This window comes from Lissotriton helveticus, chromosome 12 (genome assembly GCF_964261635.1).
Source record: "Lissotriton helveticus chromosome 12, aLisHel1.1, whole genome shotgun sequence".
Lineage (NCBI taxonomy): Eukaryota > Metazoa > Chordata > Amphibia > Caudata > Salamandridae > Lissotriton > Lissotriton helveticus.
In genome coordinates, this window is record NC_136073.1 from 378,295,444 (window position 1) to 378,315,294 (window position 19,851).

Consider the following 19,851-nt stretch of genomic DNA (forward strand, 5'->3'; position numbering starts at 1 on the left):
TGCCAGTTTAAAACCTGACAAAGTCTACTAAGGAAAAATGCCTGGTGCAGAAAACACCAAAACCCATATGTTATGCTCCATTTTCAGACACTAATTGAATTTGGTACTATTTATCCTCACCCATAAATTCTGAGTTTATGGTTTCAGAATATAAAGTGGATGAGATATTTAGTGAATTGGGTCCTCTAAGCCAGTCGTAATCAGAGATTTGGATGCAAAAGCATAGGCTCACAAATATAGACTGGCAAATTACCAATGCTCCATAACTATATCCATACAATAAAAACATGGCCTGTTATAATGTTGTAAACCTAGCCAAATACTTTACCCAGTATACGCCAATGCTAATTTACTCCTCTAACTCTAGATCTTCATATTGGGTGACAAGCACTAGATAGTGGTTTTAGATCCATGTCAATATTTTTTTAGGAAGCTATTTATGTATGTTTGATATTTTAGAAATTCATATTTTCTATGTTTATGCATACAATGATTTAGCAGTCCGTGTTTTTTGCTACCATCAAGATTCCATCGAGGATACTTGGGACCTTGTTACAACAAATTCCTCTGGGTTGCAACTGTCAAGTGTGCCTACATTTTGTGCCTCTGGGGCTCTTTGTTATTACAGAAGCGGCCACAGATGCTTGCATGGCTCCTTCTCCAGCCCCTTTCTGTAATATGGTACACACTGGCGATAAATGTGTGTCAACACTACCTCGAGGGGGTGGGCTTTCATTTGCATGTGACATGCCTTCATGTAAATGAGGTAATCCTTTGTCTTTGCACCTGATCCTTATTACAGACGTGGGCACTGAGGCATGGATGCTGTCAAGAGATGCACTGACTGCGTTCCACGTAATGATGATGCACAGTGATTTCGCCCGCAAGGTGTCACTTGTTAAGGGGGACACAGAGGCCCCTGGACCCACTAGCACCCCCAGCAGGTGGGTGCATTTACTCACTGCACCCGTGTTCACACAAGACAGAACAGAACCAAAGCGAAGCACACACCGGTGACAAGTGGGGGGGAGTTGCACCAGTTGGGGGAGAGTTGGGGATACACATACTATTGGGATATATTTATCGGCATTCGATCACATGTCACATCACAGTAATTGTATTGCACAACATAAAAGGGGCTGGGGAGCCTTTGTGGGGGCTGGTTTATCATGTTGATTGATAGATTATGTGACTATGTATGAGGAATGTACAAAACCCAATAAACTATGTTTAAAAAAAAAACATTTGTGGTCAGGCCCTATATCATGAAATCTGGGCTTATGTTGGTGTAATTTCACAACATAAAGTCTACTAAGTATAATCTCTTGATAAACTAATTAATACTCACTTTTACAACAAAGTGACCTCAGTAAAAGTTTGTGATAGTTGGTTAGAGACAACTATATGCTCACATGTGAAAACCTCTGATTCCAAATTGTATGATTGCTCTGCTTGTTGTAAAGAGCGTGTCTGTCTTTGTTCTTCTTTCCTTTGTGCTTCATAAATGAGGCAAAGTGGAGGGGGCCCCAGGCTAGTCCAAGAAGAAGCAAGGGAATCTTTGTCCTAGCAAAGTCAAAACACTCTTCGCCAGCTTATTCATAGTTGACAGATTTTTTTGAGCCAATGCCAAAGTGAGAAGTTTCAGAGAGACAATCAAAATTCCAGTAACATATGGTTAGTTCTATTCAAGATATTCCTGAAATCTTGGGTAGTCCCAGACAGCTGGTGTAGATTGACTGTTTTTCGGCTAAGCTGCTTAACTTCTGTTAAAATAACTGATACACAAAGCAATTTTTGGCCTTAAACTATGTTCACAACTGAAACAGCTCAATGTACTCTGTCTGGTATCCGCAAAAAGATATCTAGAAGGTGTAAAACCATTTACTACTCTGTTATTTTACATCCCCTGTCCACCATGACTGACAATTATGCAGTAGTAAATCCCACTCAAGGGGCGTAGAATGGTGAATCAAGGCTTTGTTCGTTTTGAGCGTTTGTGATCCACATAAACTCATGAGTTTGTGGCCATTCATAAACTCCTCCTTGACCCATTCCTACCCTGCAAATGGCCAGAAAATGTCACTAGCAATGGTCTGGAGTATATTCTTATTCAGTTTGGGAAGAGGTGTAGAACACACCAATCATTGCCGAGGGTACGGGTTTCTCCACAGGCAAATACGGTTTTCCTATAGAGCGAAAAAATGAATGAGAATTGAACAGTAGACCTGCCTTTCTCTAGTATGTACTTATCCTGTATTTAGAATTCTCTATTGTAGATATAGCAACGCAAAAAAAATTTCACTCGCCATTGCCAGTAGTGCACTTGGAAACTAACCCTGCACCAATATGTGAAGTACTTGCACATGTGCAAATGTGCTACTTGTTAAGAGAATCAGGGACTTATGTTCTGTTTTAGACTTGGACAGCAATGAATAATGAAAAATTTCCTAGCTAACGTAACAGAAAGTTTCAATTCTATTAAGGACAAGGAGGCAAGGATTATGCAGTCCTTTCTTCTCTTTATTAAAATAGCAATTCAAAGAAAAAACCAATCAGAACACATTATCTGAACCACAACTCCCATGAGCACATGGGGCACAGTGTCCATAGTAACCACCAGCCAATGATGATGCCATCCACTGTATAATTATCCGTGACGTCCCTTCCACTTCCTCTTCTTCTCTGTGAGGAAAGAGCCCCAGGAACGCTCCTCAATCCTTCTGGTCTTGTCCTAAACCAAACAAGATAACCGTTATCCAGCTCTTCTTCCAAGAAAGCAAAGAGAGACAGTATACAGCAGATCACTAGAATCAGCACAAGTAGCAACGAGACCTCCCGAAGCTAGAGCATGTATACATACTATTATTCTGTCCCAACCCCCCGCATGCATTAACACAGCATCAAGATAAATCGTAAATCATTACTTACTGAAATACGAAGGTCTACGGGTGGGTCGAGACCAGCAAGTCTCGGGAGGGATAATCCTCGCCTCCTTGTCCTTAATAGAATTGAAACTTTCCGTTACGTTAGCTAGGACATTTTTCCTTCTATGTCAGGACAGAGGCGAGGATTATGCAGTTTTAAAGCGTACTCACGACTAGTTCAGCCGTGCCATAGATGGGCTTAAAGTAAAACTTTTTGAATGTGGACTCCGAGGACCAATCAGCCGCTGCCATAATGTCCTCCAGTCTACCTCCCACCTGAATGGCCTTAGAGGCCATTGCTCCTCTCGTGGAGTGCGCCCCGAATCTGGTTACATCCACCCCCGCTTCAGTCATGATCCAGCGGACCCACCTAGCGATGGACGGAGCTGCAACCGCCTTAAAAGGCTTTTGCAGAGCAATGAGAAGTTGACGTTCTCCTGGAGGGCGTTATTCCGCCGTCATGTCCTCGTACGCCTTGAGACAGCGCACTACGCACAGTTTCGGTTGATCCGGAAACCTCGGGTATGACACCGATCTGATATTAGTTTTGGTTCTCCTAGAAACCGTGAAAGTCACACCCTCCGGAGTGAACATACGTGCCGTGACGTCTAGTGCTCGCACATCGGAGACGCGTTTGCACGAAACCAAACACAGCAAAATCGCCAATTTAGACAACTCTTTCCTGTTCAGATGTTGATTATCGCGCCAAGCGCACAAAAAGCGCAGGATGATGTTGACGTCCCAGAGATATGTATATCTGGGTTCCGGGGGTTTGGAAAGTCTGACACCCTTCATGAGTTTGCAAACCCAAGGATGATCACCCACCGGCTTGCCATCGATGTGGGCATGTCCCGCCGAAATGGCGGATCTGAAAGAGTTGACAGAACGGTAGGCCAAACCCGACTGGGACAATTCAGCCAGAAAATTCAGAACGTGGGTAACGTCCGCCCCCACGGGATCGGCGTGTCTTCCCAGACACCAACGACGCCACCGTTGCCAAGCCGAACGGTACCTTTTGACGGTACCTTTTGACGGTACCTGGAGCCCAGGCTCTGCTGATGAGTTCCTCAGCGTCCGCCGAAAGGCGTCCGTCTTGCCAATGTCCCCGGAAATCCTCCACGCCATGAGGTGTAAGGTCCCCTGAAGAACCAGCGGGTGCCCCTCTCCCAGGGGACCCGAAAGCAACGAAGGGAACAAGGGCAGACGAATCGGACAATCCCACGACAGTTCTAGTAGTGGGGGAAACCAGGCCTGAGCCCGGCAGAAGGGGGTCACCAGAACCAGTGACGCTCGCTGTCGGCGAACTTGTGCCGCTACTCGAGGAATCATGAGAAAGGGGGGAAACGCGTAAGCCTGTTCCAGCGACCAGTCCTGCAGAAATGCATCGACCGCTGCCGCCTCCTGGTCCATCCTCCAGCTCACGTACTTCGGGAGTTGACGGTTGAGCCGAGAAGCAAACAGATCCACCGAGAACGGCCCCCAAATGACCATCAAAGCCTGGAAGACCGCAGGCTGCAGTCGCCAGTCGCTGAAGTCCTGGAAGTTCCTGGAATGCCAGTCCGCGATCGAATTCTGAGTGCCCTGGAGATATTCCGCCGACACCGAGATCCGCTTCTCCAGGCAATAGTGCCAGAAGTCCTTCGCCAGGTTTGCTAGGGCCCGGGACCGAGGTCCCCCCAGTCGGTTGATATATTGCACCGCCGACACATTGTCCATGCGTAGCAGGATGCAACATGACACCTGGTTCTGGGCCAGAGACTTCACCGCAAAGGAGCCCGCGAGGAGTTCCAGGCAATTGATGTGCAGCTGAAGCTCCTCTTCCGACCAGCGCCCCCCCATCGTGATGTCGCCGCAGCGAGCTCCCCAGCCCGCTCTGCTGGCATCTGACTCGATGATCAGGTCCGGGCTGGATCCGAAGATCGCTCTCCCGTTCCACGCACTCATGTGTTCTATCCACCAGCGCAACTCCGTCCTCGTTTCCTCCATGAGCGAAATGAGTTCGGAGTATGTGAGTCCTTTCCGGAGATGCTGTGCCTTTAGGCGTTGAAGGGCCCTGTAGTGCAATGGTCCCGGAAAAATCGCCTGGATCGAGGACGATAGGAGACCTACGATCCGAGCCAGGTGCCGAAGGGAGATCCTGTCCTTCCGAAGGGTCTGGGAGAGTTCCTTGCGAAACTTGTTCACCTTCTGCTGCGGGAGGCTGAGGCAAGCAGACTCCGAGTCTATGAGGAACCCCAGAAAAGTCATTTGTCTGCACGGGAGAAGCTTCGATTTCTGAGCATTCACCACGAACCCCAGGTCCTGGAGCAGAGCAATAGTCATGTTTAAGTTGGAACGAAGCCGATCCGGCGACTGATCCATGATCAGGATGTCGTTGAGGTAGATTATCATCCGAACTCCCCTCTCGCATAGTGACTCCACCACTGGCCGCAGGAGCCTTGTAAAGCACTATGGGGCCGGCGAGAGGCCGAAGGGGAGTGCCCGAAATTCGAAGACCTCCCCGTTCCACAGGAACTGCAGAAAGCGCCTGTGAGGCGGAAAGATCGCCACCGTGAGGTATGCGTCCTTCAAATCCAGGCGAACCATCCAGTCCCCTTGAAGGAGAATGTCGCGTAACAGATGGATTCCCTCCATCTTGAAATGGCGGTAAACCAGCCATTCGTTGAAGTCCCGTAGGTTGATAACCGGGCGAAAACCTTTGTCCTTTTTCTGGACTAGGAAGATATTGCTGAGGAAACCCGAAGGATGAAGGCTTGTTCTGCGGATCGCTCCTTTCCTGAGGAGTTCCGCCACCTCGGTTTCAATCAGAATCTTGTCTTCTGTGGAAAAACTCAAGGGGCGAGGGCGAACCCTCTGACGAGGAGTACCATAGAACTCTATCCGGAAGCCCCTGACAGTCTGGAGCACCCAAGGGTCTGAGGAGATTTTGAGCCAGTTGTGGAGATGATCCCGTAACCTCCCCCCCAGAACAGACGGGGAAAAAAGGGTAACACTCACCAGCTGGGCCTCCCGGTGCATTGGCTCCACTGTGATAACCTCTGCCGCGCCCTTTGCCGGCACCGCGACTAGGGTAGAAGTTCCCCTGGCGACCGTCATTCCAGCCATTGTTACGGCGCTGCTGGTTCTTGTTATTAGGGCCTTGCTGGACTTGGCGGCCGGAGGAGCGACCCCGTCCTCTTCCGGCCCCTGCAAAAACCCGTCCAGGAAAAATCTTCTTGATGGACGATTGTGCTCTGTCAAAGCGGAGAAGGTAGTGACGAACTTATTTAACTCTTTGATAAATGGTTCGCCAAACAGCTTGCCCTGTGCAATAGGCCCTGCCTCTGAAGTGGCTAAATCTCCGAGTTTAGGGTTTATCTTAATTAGGAGGGATCTCCTCCGCTCTGCCGCCAACGCGCAGTTTGCGTTGCCCAGGAAGCATAGGGCTCGCTGCGCCCAACCTGCCACGACCTCCGTGGACATCGCCGTCCCCGATTCCTTGGCCCTCTCGGCTAACTGGATAATCTGAGTCATGGGGCCCACGGCGTCCAGGAGTTTATCCTGGCAGCTGCGCCAGGACTGATCTATGCCCTTCCTGGGATCCTTCATAAACTTAGCGAAGAAGGCATAGAGCGTGTCATCGATGTCTGGTGTGGCCGCCACTCTGCCTTCCAGCTTCGGGTGAGGGCACTCACCACGCATGCGAGTTCTAACCTCTTTTTCTAAGGGTTGACACACCTTACCCGCCACGTAAGCTGCAATCTTGGAGTCAGGGATCCATTCCGACGACCTCGGGTGGTAGATTTTTGTCGGATCGAACATGTCCGGGGTCTTGTCGTCCCCCTCCATAGATCCCGGAGGATGAGACTCCGGTCGCCAAGGACGCCCTGTGTACTCATCCTCCTCCTCCGAGGAGCCATCATCCTCGGTAACACCCTCTCCCTCCACGGGGAAACCATCCTCCTGGTCAGAATCCGGGGCGGAAGGAGTCACTCAGGTGATCAAACTCCTCCAAGTGCCCCGAGTGACGCTTTGCCGACTTCTTCCCACCACCCTGCGCACCTTTGGAACCGCGGTCTACGGGCACTGCGGTACCAAACACCCCGGGGATGCTTTGGGTGAGGGCATCCACTCTCTCCCGCAAAGGTGCCAGTACCGTGTCCAGTGCCTGCGACAGCGCGCGACCAACCGCCGGTGGCAGGGGTTTGGAGCAGCATAGTTCTTCCGCCTCCTGAATTGGGGGGTTTGACTGTCCAGCAGACTGCATTTGCAGAGGGTGTGAGCACTAAACACCTTAAATCAGGTTCCAAAAGGTAGCGGTAACTGCTAACCGCCACTAGGTGGCGCTGCGCACACTGCGCGATTGAAAAGCACACCGAACGGTGTCAGAGCGAGGGTTGGTGAGGCTGGGAAACCCTACCTCAGCGCGCCGCCCAAGAGAGCCAGAACCGCGAGCGCAGCCTTGCCCTGAACGGTGGCACCCCACAGAGCCGACGGAGCGCGAAGACGCGCTTCACTCGGTCCGCGTTAGGGCGGCAGAGACGGCGCAAGCAGCGCCCGTCGCGCGTCAGCTGCCGAAGCCTGAAAACGGAGAAAGAGCGCACAACAAAGCGAGCGCTATTGCACAGGCAAATTATAACTAGCAATCAATAATATCACAAAAACGTCAGAAAAGGTAAAAGTTGGGTGACTTATCTGACGAGCAGAGAAGAAAGAGGAAGAGGAAGGGACGTCACGGATAATTATACAGTGGATGGCATCATCATTGGCTGGTTGTTACTATGGACACTGTGCCCCATGTGCTCATGGGAGTTGTGGTTCAGATAATGTGTTCTGATTGGGTTTTTCTTTGAATTGCTATTTTAATAAAGAGAAGAAAGGACTGCATAATCCTCGCCTCCGTCCTGACATAGAATTGCTTCTTGTATGTAGGAAGTTAATTATTGAAAATGAATGGCTTTGAATAATGTTATAAGAATTTGTTAATGTACATATATCTCTGAACACTGTTTGCAAGCCAAAAAGGTATAAATGAAATCTAAGAATTGTGTAAGAAAAAGTCAGGTTCCAGACTTGAATGATCGAGGAAAAAACAAACATACATTTTCTTCCATATACTACTGTCTGCATGTTAACCAGAATGTTGAGGTTGTGATTAGAAACAACCTCTTCAGATGCTGAAAAAAGATACCCAGCCAAACATCCAGAAATAAATGATTCTGAAATAACAGCATTTAATCATGCTCTTATTTCTGGTTGATCCACAGAGCAGCTTAATGAAACACTATAAGAACCCGAGCAGTGTCCCAGGTCCAGCTCTCCCTGTGCTGCTGCATCACTCTTGCTTCTGTCTTCTTGCTTTTCCCTCGTTATCACTGCTTTCTCCTTACTTTTCCCCGTCATATTTTTGAGTGCCTTCTCCTTCCTTTTCCTTCGTTATCACTGCTTCCTCTGTGCTTTTCCCTCCATTTTTTGAGTGCCTTCTCCTTGCTTTTTCCTCGTTCTCACTGCCTTCTCCTTACTTTTTCCACTCGTGTTTTGAGTGCCCTGTCCTTAATTTTCTCTTGTTTTCACTGCTGTCTTCTTTCTCAATTTTTTGAGTGCCCAATTTTTTGAGTGCCTTCTCCCTGCTTTTCCCTTGTTTTCACTGCTATCTCCTTACTTTTTCCTCCGATTTTTGAGTGCCTTCTCTTTCCTAAGGGCCCTCAAGACCTTGCTGTTCGAATGATCCTCTGGAACCTGTAGGCGCCTGGATACCCTGTTGGGTAATTAGCTGTGTTTTACAGATCCTGATTGATTGATTGAATATTGAGTCCTTGGTGTGATTACAGTCTTTTCATGAACTCTTTTCTCAACTATGTTCAGCAAATAAAAAATAGAAAATATACATCTTCCACACTTAATCTGCCTTTTTCTGAAACAATTTAATGATATAAACAATTAACCTGGAACTTTATTCTGAATTAACTGAGACAGCATCAAGCTTCTCCAAAAGTGGGTCTGGACTCAACAGCCCATTTCACCAGCAATATCAGAAAACTGATCCACTTGAGCCAAGCACTTAAGTAACTCCACTGGCTCTCCTTAGATACCAGAATTAACTCTAAAGTGGGCTTCAAAATAAAGATTGCACTTCTACACCTACCATAACTTTTCAGTATGCTCTTAATCTGAGACCACTCTGTAGGTCCCAGAAGCCAATCCTTTCCAACACTGAAAAAACCCCAAGTTCCACCCAAACAAGCATTGAGTCTTTTCTTGTGCCCCCACAATAGTCTGGAACTCACTAACCATTATTGTTTTTAACTCTAATCACACTCGGCGTTTTAGGAATTCTCATTCCTCTTTCTTGAATCTGGCTAAGATTAATGTGAGCGTGATGTTCTTCTCCACTGATGTCCAGTCACATTTTCCTACCTCATCTTCCTCTGTCCCTCTCTCCCTCTGCTTCTACTTCCCTTTATCGAGTTCTGTTTAAAGACACGTTTCCTGTGCATTGTGAGCACTCGTCTTGGTAAAAGGGCGTCTCACAACAAAGCTGAAGGACTGTCAGAATCAAACAAACAATCCAAACCTTACAGTCTGCCGGGAAATCCCCAGACACAGAGTGGAAAAGTAGCAGCAGGGGAGTGGAGAACCCGTGGGGGAGGGGGTGTGCAGGTGGGAGGGGGAGGGGAGATGTGGTTGTTTGGGGCGTTACACCCCTCTAGTGCCGTCAGTCGGGTTTGGTGAGGTGCTTGCCGGATTTCACCAGGAATTTGGTGTGGTGTCTGCTGGAATTCACCAGGAATTGATCTATACACACAGACAAAAACATGTGTACACTCTCTCTCGTTCTGTTTTAAAAATCTTTGATTATTTTACAAAATATTTTGTTTTCTCTCACGTCGTTCCCCTACCAATCCACATTGTCTCCCTTTCCACTGCCTCTTTAGCTCCTCACACGCACCCTGCATGTTGTGTAATGTATTTTAACATTATAAGCCAGTGTGATTGTTGGAAAATCAGAACCTCCCAATCTTAATAACCAAGCTTCAAGCCACTCCCCTGAGTAGCAGACACTCAGCTTTGACACTATCATAATCAACTATTGAGGATGCCCACCCAAACCACCAACCGGCGGGTGGGCCAGGAGAGTTCTTATCTTAAATCTGATATTGCCAAAGGTTAATATGCAGGAATAGTGCCACGAAGGAGGCAATATGGATCAGAACTGCAATGCCCAATTCCCTCTAAATATATGTTAAGTTGCGAAAACTCTTCTGCCATTTCTTTTTTAGAATGATATTTCTTTCTCTGACTAAACCTTTGAAAGTTTCAATTTTTAAACTACGGGATTTGGTTTTTCTGTTTAATGCTTCCTAAACCAATGGTTCTTGCACCCTGGTCACCAACCCCATCCATGTCTCCATATCTTCCTCCTCCAGTTCTGTTTCTAGGAGGGCAGCCCTGCACCCTCTGAGCTCGGTCACAATTCTCTTTCCCTTTCATTTCACCTCCCATACATTCCTCCTGTCCCTTCCACTAAGCACTGCTACTGTGTCTAGGGCATTGTTTTTGTGTTGTTTTTTTGGAGTTTAGCCTGTGCGTTTACACATTGGTAAAGTTGTGAGAAAGAAATCTCATTTGTGAAACAATGCATAGTAGCAGGCAAGCTACTATACTGCCTAGGTGCATTTGTATTTCAGTCTTAGTAAACTAACTGAACTAAAAACTCATCTCTTTCTATATTAAGCAGCTCTACATTGCCCTTCATGTAACTTAATAGCAAGAGATTCTTCAAGTGTCTGCTGACATGTAAACATAATAATCTTTCAAAGGAAGAAAGACTAAAACAAAAAATGAAACATTTGCTATTGTATATAGGTACAAAATGGAAGGCCTGGAAGAACATTTTGGAAAAGGAAAACAACATTTATTTAAATTAGAAATGTCACATGTTTCATTAGTGCACACAATTACGTTTGCAAAGGTATGCAAACGTAGGGGCCGATTAGGATGGCGGACGGACTTGCGTCCGTCCGCCATCCCAGAGGTGGAGGGACCGTCCGCATGGGCTGCGGCGGTCCCTCCGTGCAAATTAGGATGTGACCGCCACCCTGGCGGTCACATCCTGGATATTTAACATTGCGGCGGGTGCTGCTTCAAGCAGCACCCGCCGCAATGTTAAAAGTGCATGTTTAACATTTACATGCACAAAGCGGCAGGCACCGCGCGGTGCCTGCCGCTTTGTGCATGTAAATGCTGGGGGGTACCATAGGTACCCCCCATGTGCACCCCCCACCCGCCTACACCCTGGGGATCCGCAACGGGCCCCCAAAATCAAAAGTACACATGCTTTTCCATGGCGGAAAAATCGCCGCGGAAAAGCATGTTTACAAATGTTTCCTAATTTGGCGGGCGGTGTCTGATAGACACTGCCAGCCAAATGAGAGCTTTTCCGCCGCGGTTGTAATCCGACCGCGGCGGAAAAGCAGCGGACAGAAACCAAGACCCACCAGCCATCGTAATGCGGCGGTGGGTCTTTGGTGACTCCGCAGAGGATTTTCCGCCTCCTCCGGGCCGTAGGTGGCTTCCGCCGGCCCGGAGGAGGCGGAAAATCCTCCATCCTAATCGGCCCCGTAGTGTGCACCATTGCTCAATGTATAAACAAAATAACAATCTAGTCCTGGGTTTCCTTTTAACAGACGAATGCATTCTAGAAGCTGTACGTTTTGCATCAATTGACTTAATTGGACTAACGCAGTTAATAGCAATGACTGGCAAAATGACATCTCAGGGCTGCAAGCATAAATGTGTACTTAGAGTGATCAGGAAATCTTAAATGTGACTTATAATTAGTCCTAGAGACAGTGGGATACTAAATGGTCGTGCTGCATTTATATGATTATATTAAAGAGGCCATGGAAGGAATGGACATACAGAGTGAACTGTATTGCTAGAGGCGGGTGCTCATTGTAAGGAAGCAGGGATTGGATGGGCATGGGATTAAAGTCTCAAGCAACACAAGCAGTCTTTCCAAGGAGACATCAAAGCTTGATTAGGCATGGGCCTTCTTTCTCTAAATTAAGCATGGCTTCCTCTGCAGAAGGTGTAGATTTCAGGTGAAGATGGAGCATGACTCTCTGCAGTACCAATCATTCGCTCTATTTATTTGTTCAACCCATTGAAATTTCTACCCCTGTTTGTCTGTGTTCCTCTTTATGTGCTCTATGTGTTGTGTCCGACTGTATGTGTTTTCCGCGCCTGTGAATCTCTGTTTGTCGGTCCTGTGTGCATGTACGACTATGTCTGTATGTCTGTGTGCAGTGGTTGCAGTATGTCTGATAGTTTAGGTGTGCATGCTGTCTGAGGGTTTGGGGTGATCTGTGCAAGGGTTCCTTTATATCTGTGTGAATTGGGACCTTTATGTCTGCGGGCCTAGGTGCTATCACGGCTGTTTGTTGTTTGGTCGGTTTGCATTGTGGAAGTAGCTGGTAGAGTGTGTGCATGGATAACTGTAGAGTTGATGGCTTGTCTTTACGTAAATGCCTGCTCGGCATGTGCACTTCTATGTGTGATCTATGTAATTACCTGTATGCATTTTGTGTGCGTCTGTAGGCCCTCACCATAAGAAAGGTAAACCTGTTTTTCAATGCATGCTTTTATTTTTAAAGGAAACCCACTTTAGCAACACCAGAATTAGCAGATTCCAAGGTGCTCTATTGCTATTACTCAGCAGACCATATCACTGTCTTGATTTGTGCTCTTTCAAATTTTGTTTTTGGGCGTTCAGCACTTTAAAAGGTTACTCAATTGTGCTAACTTCCTGTTTTGCCTCATATGCCTCACAATGTCGTGATTTATGCCGTCTATCTATTAACGGCCAGCACGCACTAAATAACAACTTCTCCATTCCCCTCCCTAGCATTCAGATTCTGCGTGCAAAGCTGAATATTTCCAGTTGGAGTCCGATGTTAGTACACCATCAATTTTTACTTCTGTGTGCTTCGATATAGAAAAGCAATGGTGCTGTAGTAAGCAACATCCCTTACTGGATGTATGCCATGTGTATCCATTGCTGGTCCACAAGAGCTTCCTACGGACAGATTTTCAGGATAACCACATGGGTTACATTTACATACAATGAACCTGAGTGGAATCACTAACAGTGTGGCTATACAGAAAATGTGAAAGTACTGAGACAATTCCGGAAGAAAAAACAAGTTAAGCAACTTTATAAATGAATTAGAAAGTGGCAACAGAGTATCCTCATTCGTTAGTACAGAGAATGAGACTGATTCAAAGAAAGCATTTCGAGTACCAGAGGAAGAACTACGGGGCTGTATTATGTAAAGGACGCCCTTCCCTGGTTTGTGCCATTGCGTACCTTTAAATGGGTGCACTGGGTGCAGACCTTATTAGTGCACCATATTACAGCTAATACGTTGCTGCTAGGGCAGCCGCAAACTCACTAATAATATAAATCCATGCGTGTAAAGTGCAAACATATCACCCCTTAAGGTTTCAAGGCGCTGGGGGACGTCAGGGAGATTAAGGGAGCTATTGCCCAGAGTCCCATGATGCTGAACTGAGCTGCCGCCAGCGCTGGGCTCAATTCTTGAACCCATTTTCCCTGCTTTCAGAGGTGCCCTTGCCAGAGTGCATTGACTGCACCACACCACAGCTCCGGTGACTTTGTACCTGCATATACAATACGTGAACAACCAAGGGGGTCAGGCCCAACAGACAGGAACCATGTAGGGCCATTTAAATACAAGAACAAAAAGGGGACCTGGTATCCTTCTTACTTCTATGATTAACTTATCACCACACCACACTATATTCCTTTGGTGATGGGGTTATTTATTCACCCTATTTTTTCAATGAATCTATTTTGTTTTATGTAAGGAACTCACTTCATTATAGAAAAACACATATCCAATAACATATACATATTTACATACATGACACTTTACACAACATTTAAAATTGACATTAGTTTGACATCCTAAACATAAATATAATACAAAACCAATGCATCATTGGCATTATGGACATAAATAAAACAAAAAATTAATGTATCATATATATTCTTTTTTTTTTATCTTCCTATCACCATTCAGTCCATTGCTTCCTGAATTATGTGTGCATCCATATCAGTGTTTGCCATCTTTAATTTGACATTGCCGCCATCTTAGTTTGATGTCAAACAATAAACAGAATTCACTAATTACTCCAGTGATAAGGATCCATAGAGTTCATAATCTTAGAAATCTGACTGACTCCGGTGTATAGAGTTTGCAACCCTTGAAAGCATCATTCCAATATTAAAGTGCAAATCAAAGTTTAAATCCTTGGCCTGTAATATTTATCCAGAATACTTTTCTGAGAGCAAAGTCCTTTACATCTCTCGATTAAAGCACTAGCAACAAGATTCCAGTTGCAGCAACAAAGTTTCAAGATTGTCTAGCAAGTACTGTTCTGAATACTAAGGAACTCATACTCAGTTGATATTAGACTTACACCACCATTGCAAGTCTCAAGAAAGTCCAGTGATGATTTGCGCAAAGTACTTTGTCTTGATTCCACTTACATGTTTCATGTAATGCTGGTGATGCTGCCACAGAGACTCACACCAAGCAGTGCCAACACGCTGAGTGTGCAGCTGATCTCCTCAGCAGAGGAAGACTCGAACACCATTGAAGTTTGGAGGAGCTGGTCTCCGTGCAGACACAGGTGAGCGTGGGCCACATAACATGACAGAAGGCTTCATTGATCATTCTGCTAAGTGGGCATTTTACTTTTTGGAATTTGGCCACTTCCTGGAGGTACTTCTGGAAACTTTCCCACTTCCAGAAGTACTACTATGACTTAGCAGACTTCCTTGACGATTCTGAGGGCCCAATTAAGTTCCACCATTTTTTAATATGGTGCAGTCATTAAAATACAGCCCCCAAGTGTGTAGCATGACTTGGGGTCATCATTGCAAAAATTAGTAGTATTTTTATTTGGCACCAAGATGGCTTCTTAGCCTACCTTCTTCGTCTAGCCTGGGTTTAAGGATGTGCTCTCAACTCTCTCCAAGAGCCATCATGATGGTTTTTTTTATCAGGGCAGACCATTTGTGGATACTAGCATCGGGAAAATATTTCTCTCTGTGAATCAGACTAATTTTAAAATTGTATCTTATTTTACAAATGGTTCACAGACCAGAGGTTGCAGATGATTCGTGATCCTAACAGTTCACATGTGAAAAAATGTAACATTTTCATGCTCACCCATCATCTGCTTGTGATACAGATATATAAAAAATTCATGAACAGATTTACAGAAAAAAAGGATCTATTCTAAATGAAGGTCTACCTTCTTTACACATATTGTTTGATTCGATTTAAAAGATTTTACAGTTGTGGAAAAAAGTGCTATGAACATAGAACTGAAAATTATACTTATGTTTCTCCCTGAATAACAATGCGCCTCCTGGACCAATCAGTAAATCATTTGGAAGAAAGTAACTTTAGGCCTCATGTTGGGTGGTAAGAGCCTGCCTGACACCACCTCGGATTCGGGAATCAACCAACTCGCGGTCGGCGGTTCAGCCCGAACGACTACGATGCAGCCGAACACTGTTCGGTCAGAATCCCATTGATCCCTATGGGAGCCCATGTTCCGACTGACAACACAGGCTCCTGTGGGAAAATGGGGTGTGTGTAAAACCCTGCACCCTGTGACAGGCACCCCACAGTGCCAGCCACACAGTGCAGGATTTTACAGGGTGTCCCTTACGTACCCCCTTGTCCCCCAACTGGAGGCTGCAGGATAAAGGGGGCCCTGCATGTGGACCCCTAAGTCACTTTCTGACAGCCTTTTCGGAAAGGCTGTCAGGGATAGACATCGCAATCGGTAGGTCGGAAATGCTGTCAGTAGAGCTGCACGATGCGGCTCCGACCGACACAACTTCTCCGAGAGCCTGTCAGAACCGATTTGGAAAGACCGCGAGGTTTACAATCTGACCACGATCATCGTAATGGTCAGGCAGATTGTAAACCGACCAAGTCGGTCGGAAGATTTCTGATACGGTCTAGGACATACGACTCTCAGGTGGAGGCTTTCCGCCCGACATCGTAAGGAGACCCTGTTAGAAATGCGGGTCTCTAGTTGGCAGAGGTAGGTACCTTTGTCCAAATAGAGACCCTTGCTTCTAGTCAGGGTAAGGGGGATACACACTTTAGATAACCCGTGCTCACCACTTTGGTAGCTTAGCCTGACCAGATAGGCTAATCCCAAAGGCAATGTGTAAAGTATTTGTACCAACACTCACAGTGACACAGTGAAAACACCACAAATAGACTCCAAACCAGTTTAGAAAAATAAAATATCTTTATCTAAACTAAACAAGACCAAAATGACAAAAATATGACTTTCAAAAGGTTTCAAGAACTTGTACCATAGAAAACTAAGGATGCGTGACTTTTCACCAAAGTATCTGTAGAAGCGTCAAAGTTCCAAAAGCTAAACAGCCTCAGAGTCGGAAAACAAAGAGATACGACACTCCTGAGACCTTCGGGAGGCGATGCAACAGTTCTGCGACATGCAGGGGACGAGTTGGGTAGAATCCGGTCTGTATGGGGAGTGATGCGTCGATTCTTCGTGACGGTTCCGGTTCGCAGGTGATGCGTTGGGAAAGCGCGCAGCACAGGTACGATGCGTGGAAATCCGGAATGCGTCGGTGATCAATACAGGGATATCGAGTGGCACTGTGTCGGTCCTCTTCAGCCACGATCCCTCGATGCGTTAATTCTAGCAGCGGCGACAGCCACAGCAACAGTTTTCTCAGCGGCACGGAGATGCGTGGAAGCTCTTCTTGCGCCACGGAGATGCATTGAGAGAACAGCCGCAAGAAGAGCGATGCATCGATTTTAGCAGTTCTTCACTGTTTAATCTTTCTTCCAGCCCCCAAACAGCATCAACAATCTCCTGAGGCCAAAAACTGGCACAGGCACCTCTTGTCAGGATAGAACTCACAGCAGCAGAGTTCAGGGGAGCTGGAGGTGTCCCTGAGACTTCCGAACAGGAGGCCAGCTCACTTCAGGCCCTTGGAGATCACCGTCAAGCAGGGGAGACAGCACACAGCAAAGTCCTTTTCCTTTCCTTGGCAGAAACAGCAACTGCAGGCCAGCCGCAGACATACAGCTAGGGCAGTACTTCTTTTCAGTCTCTCCAGCTCTTCTCCTTGGCAAAGGTTCCTCTTGAATTCCAGGAATGATATAAAGTTCAGGGGTTTTAGGTCTAATACTTATATCCCAAAATGTCTTTGTTCTCTTTGTGTAGGGGACTCTGAGCTTAGTTCAAACCAGTTCTCCCTTCACTGGTGCAGTATGACCACAAGAGGTGAAGACAACATTGTGCAAGGGAGACAGGCTCCATTCAGGTGCAAGGTAAATATCCTCCCACCACTCTATATGCAGCCAGGGTCGATTCAGCTCAGGGTCGAGTCATCCAGGAAGGGCCAGGCACACCTCAACCCCCCAAATGCTGTCTACAGGTAATGCACATCCTCTGTTTCTGTCACACTGAAACCAGACAATCAATCCACAAACAGGCAGAGGCACACAGGATGGTTGAACAAGAAAATAGCCTCTAAAAGTGGTATTTTCAAACACACAATTTAAAAACCATCTTTACTAAAATATGTGTTATTAAATCCTGCGTTTAGGGATACTAAACTCCATCTTTCCATCTTATCCCTATGGGAAGATATGCTTGTAAACTGTTACAAAGCATTCTCCATTCTGTCCTATGGGGCAAGATAGCTTTTCAATAGTGAAAAACAAAATTGGCAGTATTTCACTATCAGGACATGTTACACACACCAGTACATGTCCTTACCTTTCACATACACTGCACTTTGCCCAGGGGAGTGCCTTGGGCCTACCATAGGGGTGTCCTATGTGTAAGAAAAGGGAAGGGTAGGGCCTGGTAAGTTAGTGCACTTGCCAAGTTGACATGGCAGTTAACAAACTGCACACATGCCCTTCAGTGGTAGGCCTGTGACCTCTTTTCAGGGCTACTCATGTGGGTGGCACAATCAGTACTGCAAGCCCACTAGTAGCTTTTGATTTACTAGCCCTGGCACACTCTGTGCACTTTACTAGGGACCTACTGGTAAAACAAATATGCCAATCAGGGAGAACCAATCATAACAGCAATTTACACAGGGAGTTCTTGCACTTTGACACTGATCAGCATTGGCAAAGTGCCAAAGCATCTAAGCCAGCAAAACTGAAATCCAGCACAGCATCAACGACACAGGAGGTAGAGGCAAAAAGTCAGGGAAAACCACGCCAAGTATGGCAGGTCTAACAGACCCTAAGTGCAAAGGACTACACAACTGCCGAATTCCTGGTAGATCCATTTAATATTGCCACAGTTATTAGAGCCACAAAATGTCAATTTCAAGTGTTATATCCAACTTATCCATAATTGCACAGCTTCGGCCCCCAAGTCCATCACTAATAAACACACTAAATAAGTTTCTCTACTAAGATCAACAACTAATTTAGATTGTAAAAAACGGTATAAATTCTATGACAATGAGAATAGGAATGAAATACTTGCTATCCAAATTGGCCATGCTTACTGTCCTGGTCTGATACCTAAATAATCACATGGCATACTGCTATTACTACTAACGTTATTACTGTTACTAACTTTATTTATATTGTGCATACTAGCCTAAGGCATGATCTGTAGCCATGTCCTGCAGGCACTGTGCTTAGTACATAGCACTGAGCAATGCTCAAGGCCCAATATCTGTACCCATGACACTCAGAGGACCATCATCTCTGGAATCTGGGCAGAGGGAAGTTTATGCAAGGCTCGATAAATAACCATGTCATGCAGACACTGATTAATATATTTATATGGTCATCATTGTGCTAGGTGATAAGCAAATGTGCTTGTTGTAGCAACAGAGCATAGCATTGAACCATGCGCTGCACCCAGTACCTGAGACAATAGCAGAAACAGGCCGTGGCCTTGTAGGATGTCTACAGAATCAGCAGGCTAGATCCTAAGTCCAGGTCCTTGAAGATATTTGATAGAAGGCACAGCTTTAGGACATGCTCTACATTTAGTACATCTTCCTACAACACTCCGAGGTCTTCGATTGTGAAAGAGGACAGGGCCTTTGCTGCTGCCCTCTGTCAAGATTATGTGTTTATCATGGCCTCAGGGCATGGATTTCAGCCTCGCCGTGCAGCCATGGACTGAACAGGATAGTCTTTGGCTTTGCATTTTACCCAGTAGCTGCAAACACAGTACCCACAGGCCATTGATTAACTATGTGAGCTTGGAGCCTGTTCCTACAAAAGTCCCCCACGTTAAACCCAGCCAGCTTGGTGGGAAGGGTTTTTCTGTCTTGCGACCTACCCTATAGAACTATTTGTCCACCCTGCTTAGGTCCTGATTACTGTAGAGGTATTTGATATTTAACACACCTGATACAATGTGACACTTAGAGGCTCGGAATTTAGCAGGTGTAATAAATGGCACCCACTATAAGTCTTGCCCTAAAAATGGGGCTAAGCATGCTGATTTTACAGTATACACAGTCCCAGTAATTACTGGGATTTTTCCTCTGCCAAATTCCCCCAGGTCTGACCTAACAGACGTTTACATGGACTGTGGACTTTATCACATCAGGGAATTAGTGGATCTGATTAAGTGCATACACATAATTCTGACCCCGACACAAACAGTCGTTTACCAAGGGCCCGAATTTTCCGTCATTTGTGCATAGGGCCATAGATATGTGCAGATTCCATATGCTTACTAAAACCTGACTGTTTACATCTGCTATGATCTAATGTTGACCACTAGTTTACTATTTCTCTACTTTCTAGTAACAAGAAATACTGGTATGCAGACAAACCCTTATAGATAACATAAGCGGAAACATTTTGTT

General features: G+C 46.0%; 1 protein-coding gene across 1 annotated transcript in view; it reads left to right on the top strand.

Moving 5' to 3' along the window:
- The window catches only part of LOC144798394 (cysteine-rich venom protein tigrin-like), a 396,128-nt gene that overhangs the window by 12,455 nt on the left and 363,822 nt on the right, over positions 1–19,851 (top strand). The window lies entirely within an intron of this gene.